Here is a 5,623-nt window from a genome sequence, read left to right as displayed (position 1 = left end):
GGGGAGTATTTCCAATCAGGCCAGATTCCATCATTTTATCCCTCTTGTCCTCATTTTACTCCCTCTTTGCTACGTCTTTTATCTCGTACCTACCCCAGTGCTTAGCACAGTGCTTGGAGCATAGTAAGTGCTTAGCAAATACTACAATTATTACTATAGATCGTTTTCTGTCTGATAATAATTGTAATATTTGTTAAGCACTTACTTTGTGCCAAGCACTGTATTAAGTGCTGGGGTTGATACAGTACACAGTCAGATCAGATACAGTCCTGTCGCATATGGGGCTCACAGCCAAAGTGGGAGGGAGTTGCTTGTCTTTCCCGTGGTGGATAGGGAACGTGTCTCCTAACTCTGTTGCAATGTACTCTCCCAAGCACTCAGTACAGTCCTCTGCACATAGAAAGAGCTCAATAAATACCACTGATAGATTGATTAATTGATTGATCACCAAATGGTAACATGGAGTTCAACATTACTAGCTTTCAAACCTGTCCCCTTTCAGGCTCAATTTGAGGCTATTTGAAATAGTTCTTGTAATCTGTGCCTGAATTTTGAAGGCTTCCCTTATTTTTTTTCTGCATGCATGTTTGTTTATGTAGTCAGATAGGAAATGAAAAAACCTATATGGGCAACAGCTTAATTCACAATTCTGAATTATGTTGACGTATAAGAGAGCTGTAAGATTTAGAGCAAATTCTGAAGTAAATTTACAGGATAATCCTTCAAGAGCAAAGGGAAATACCAAATGATCTTGAATCAAAGTAATAGAACAAAGCCAATACCTAAAAATTACCCAGAAAATTGAAATCCAAAAATATACTTTAGCTTCAGTTATCTGGATATTTCAGGATACAAAGAGATCTACCTCAACCTATATACCTGGAGAGCTGTATTTTCAGGATGCAGGTTATCTGGGAATTCTGGAGGTGTTGACGTGTCCCCCATATCATCTGGAATTCCTAAAAACAAGAGCTTCTCTGAAATAGATTAGACCGTGTTTTGTGAGTTTTCTTCTCTTCACCACCACCAACCAAAGAAATAGCATCACATCTCTAGTATCCACCCTCACTGCATTCATTCATTCATTCATTCAATCCAGTGCTTACTGTGTCCAAAGCACTGTACTAAGCATTTGGGAGAGTACAATGTAACAACACTGTACTCCCTGCTCATAACAAACTCAACTGTCATTTACACACAAGATGGAATCCTAAAATATGAAGTCTTTTTTGTAGGGGAAAGATGTCAAAAAGTCTTCCCCCACGTTCTTAATCTAACATTTGAGATGCCAATATTTTCAGCACTCTCTTCTGTTCTTCATGTCACTGCTTCATTAAAAATGCTTTATTGTATGGAGCAAACAAGGGCCACCTAGACCAAACTGAAAACTGGAATCAACTTTAGTCTTATCTAGGGTAGATATATATGGTTCCTAAATCAAATGGGGATTTGTGTGGGGCTCACTTGTCTTTGTCAGTGGCCTTGTCAAGTTCCTTGCATGTTCCTAGTACATGGGTATCTGTGTGAGTATAAGATAAATGTAACTCCTTACTATTTTGTGCTTATATTTCACTGCAGATAAAAACAAAATGACTTGAGAAGGCCACACCAGCGGGCTACCAATATGTAATAAGGGTGTCGGGGAATGTTGTGCGATGTACTACCCAGTGATCAGTGAGCTATTCGGTACCATCTTTGCCAGCAGCTGATCAAATCTGGGGAGTTGAGCAACTTGTCCCCAGATCCAATTCTTGGACTAGGGAATGCCCTGAAAGTGTCCTTCTCTTCTACTCCACCTCCAGATCTCCCGAATGGTCAGCAGTCAAGGCGCCTGAAGAAACGCTTCTATTGAAATCCTTCTGGCACACGCCAGAAATCAAATCAGCATGTCAGGACCTCTCCCAGGCATCCATAGGTCAAGGCCAGAGAGAAAGAGTACAACTAATTTGGTGAACTTTCAACTCAAAACATAAGGAGAGGAAGTCGGAACAGGGAGCGTGCTGTTGCTTTCTGAATGTACTTGCTACTAAAAACAGTAAGGTCAAATACGGTGTGGCGGAGTCTAGAGGAAAGGGCACTGAACTGAACGTCGGGAGGTGCTGACTCTGAACCCGGCTTTATCGTTGACTGGTTATGTCACCTTGGATGCCCTATTTAACTTTTCAAGGCCCTGACTTCTCCCCTGCTGGGAAATGTGCCTGATCTCCCAGGGAAGTTGTGATGCAGAATTTTCCTGCTCTTAGGAAGAAAAGCACAGTGAAAATCCAAGGGATAACTATTAGGATTGTGCTTTCTTGATAGAGTGGGTAGGGAAGAAGAGCAATTAAGCCAGTTTTTGTTCAAAGCCTCTATATGGCTTTAAACTATTTAACTGGGCTACTGCCTGGCCCCCTCTCAGGATCGCACCTAGAGAGTTTCCAGTACTCTACGAGTCTCAGCTATGGGAGGGAGAGTCAAGCAGAGGTTTATCCATTCCATTCCTAACTTGGGCAGTGGCTAGCAAGTGGAAGGCAATCTGCTCTAAGTCAAAGCTCACCTTTCCTAGGCAGTAGCAGCATGGGAGAGAGTCGAGGGCAGAGACTTGAGGTGACTGCACAGAAGGCAATGCTAAACCACTTTTGCATTTTTTACCAAGAAAACTCTATGGAAACACTACCAGAATGACTGCAGATGGAGGTGGGGCACTGTGGGAGAGATGTGTCCATGAAGTCACTCTGGGTAGGGGAAGACTCAACAGCATAAGACAAGACAAGATTGCCTGGCTCCTATGATGGTGGGTTTCTTCCAGACATTAAGTAGCCATTTTATCCACCGCCCCCGGGGTTACACGCTCTCCCTTCATGTAAGTTCATTTTGGGGGCAGAGAGCGTGTCTGCTAATATTATTGCATTATATTCTCCCAAGTGCTTAGTACAGTGCTCTGCTCAGAGTAAGCATTCAATAAATTCCAATAATTAAGTGATCTTGAGAATCTTGAATAGTAAAACGGGCACCCTGTACACTGTTAGGGTGGACCGGTTTATCCTTGGGGTTTTTACATTACTGTGATGGGTAGAGATTTTGTAATAATAATAACTGCCATATTTGCTACGCACTTACTATGTGCCAGGCACAGAACTAAGCGCTGGGGTAGATACGAGTTGGTCAGGCTGCACACAGTCCCTGTCCCACATGGGGCTCACAGCCTCAATCCCCGTTTTGCAGATGAGGTAACTGAGGCACAGAGAAGTGAAGTGACTTGCCCAAGGCCACACAGCAGACAAGTGGCAGAGCCGAGGTTAGAACCCATGATGGGTTCTAACTTCTGACTCCCAGGCCCCGGCTCTATCCACAGGGCCATGCTGCTTCTTACTGGGCTCTCTTCTCGACTGTACAGTTTACCTGTTCCAGGGGATTCCGAGGGGGAAAACTTCGGATCAAGTCACGTTGGGGTTTTTTTGTTTGTTTTGGTTTTTTTAAAGGCGAATTTCCTCCTGCATCTCGGCAGCCCCCTTCCCCCTCCTCCATCACCGCCCTGAATCTCTGAGGATCGGAGAGGAGGTGGAGATGGAAGAAGGGAGAGTTTGAGGCAATTAACAACCACCACCTCTCTGGTCCAGGAGCAGGCAGGAAGGACAATGAGGAATTAGCCGGCAGACAATGGAGATTCAATAAAGCGGCAGATCAGATTTCAGCTCTTTGTCGCGGGAGCCTCGTGCCGATGGGTTAATGGGGCAGAAGAGATTGGTGAAGGACGACAGAAGTGGGCTTTGAAAAAAGGTGTCAATACAGGGGCCGAGAGACAAAGGAGAAAACACACACGGTCCGAGAGGGACAGATGGGAGTGAAAAGAGACAGGACTGGGGAAGAAAAACAATTAGGAAGCAATTGAGAGAGATGGGGGAAGGGAGGGCTTCATCATTTATCAGTTAACCAGGCCGGGGAGAAACGCCCCTCCCAGGGAGCAGGGGCCCGGGGAGAAGGGCCGGACTAGGTGATGGTTTGGGGGGCCGCTTAGTAGCCAGAGAGGAAGCAGGAGGGCAGAGGAAGAGAGAAGAGAGGATTGCTCTCCTCTGTCCCGCCTCGAGCTTCTCCGGATTTCTGTTCTCCGCAGAAACCATTCCGACTCAAGGGGCAGGAATGCAACGCAAACCCCCCCTGAGTCCTGGACACAAATGTCTGCAACTCTCACCTCCTCTTCCCCACGCCCAGGCACACACACACACACGCAAACACACAAGCTCCTACACACCGCTTGAACCGAGAAGCTATTTTTCCCAATTCCAGTTCGTCTTTTGCTGACGCCTCTATCAACTTATTGCAATTTCCTCCCGTTTCCGATTTGGGGGACTCCACCAAATTTGCAGGCTGGAGCTGGGGGGGCGGGGATGGGGGAGACAGAGACAGACGGAGCTCGAGAGCGAGCCGGCGGGTAGTGCCCCTGAGAGCCGCTAGACGGCGCTGCTTCCCCTCTTAAACCGCCTGGGTTCACAATGCAAACCGGTGCTGTTTAATTAACGTGCAAATTGAGTAGATTAAATGACTCTAAATAATTAGCCACAGATCCTATAAACAGGATAACATATTTAATTAAGCAGCGATATAGATTTTGGAAACTGTTAATGTATTTTTAGAATGGCTGCTTAGATCTTTCACTCTCTCCACCCCCCCCCCACCCCCAACTTCAAACATGTAAGTACAGCCCTCCAAATGTGGATAAATATCTGGAAACAAGATTATGCCTGTTAACTTCAACTAACAGAAATGTTGGTTTAACAGCAACCTGCACAGCCCCGACGAGACGGCGTAGAGCACCAGCCTGGACTTCGAGTCCCGCGCTAACCGGGCACGTGTAGACAAGCCACGAGGAAAACTTCTCAACGTTTTTTTAAATTATCATCATCATTATTATTCTTCTTCTTACCACCACTATCATGACGGAGAGGTGGGGGTTGTTTTTCTTTGAGGGGGGTGGCGCGACTAGGGAGATGCAGAGAGAGGGGGAAAGGGAGAAGGTAAGTGAAAAATAAAATCCAATTTCATTATATCAATCAAATTTAATTGGCAATTTGTATAAGCAATGACCGGGCTGGCTTTAGGTAAAACTATTAGGCGAAAGGCGGGTGTGCTACTAAAATTCTTGGTTAGTTAATTAGTGTCTGAACTGCAGAGGAAAAGGATCCTCAGATTTACTCTCTACAAAGAGAGAGCAGCACAGACAATTCATTAGGCAGGCGGCTTGTAAATTAGAGCTAAGTTAACCTGATTTCCCTTAATTAAAACATCTTTTCTCGTTTACGATGTGGATATAAGTAGATCTCCAGGGTTTTGAATTTTCTGCAACAGCAGATGGTCAAGCTAGAAGCAGATAATAGTTAACGCTTTCTCTCTACCAGATCCGAACAACGTGAGCCGCGGACCCATTTGAGGATTAAAATTAGAGATAACAAAGAGCGGTTAACCCTTTACGGGGCGGACTCCAAAAAGCCTTCGAAGGAGCCGGGGAGGAGCTCTCGGTTCGGACGGGACCGGACAGAGGCCGCAGTCTCGGACGGGGGGGTGAGAGGGGGGATGGAGGGAGGGGAAGGGGGAGAGGATTTGGGAGTGGACAAAAGCCAGGAGAATTCCGGCTTCTGGTCACCCC

The 5,623-nt window shown here is 45.8% G+C and overlaps 1 non-coding gene across 1 annotated transcript; it reads left to right on the top strand.

Annotated features, from left to right (window-relative positions):
• The first annotated feature begins 2,388 nt into the window (after window positions 1-2,388).
• Window positions 2,389-2,526, top strand: LOC114809266. Its single transcript, XR_003757054.1, has one exon. It is a non-coding gene; the product is annotated as a small nucleolar RNA SNORA7 (small nucleolar RNA).
• The last annotated feature ends 3,097 nt before the right edge of the window (window positions 2,527-5,623 follow it).

This window comes from Ornithorhynchus anatinus, chromosome 2 (genome assembly GCF_004115215.2).
Source record: "Ornithorhynchus anatinus isolate Pmale09 chromosome 2, mOrnAna1.pri.v4, whole genome shotgun sequence".
Taxonomy (NCBI): Eukaryota; Metazoa; Chordata; class Mammalia; order Monotremata; family Ornithorhynchidae; genus Ornithorhynchus; species Ornithorhynchus anatinus.
Note: the sequence above shows the minus strand (reverse complement) of the source record. Positions and strands in the feature narration are given on the sequence as shown.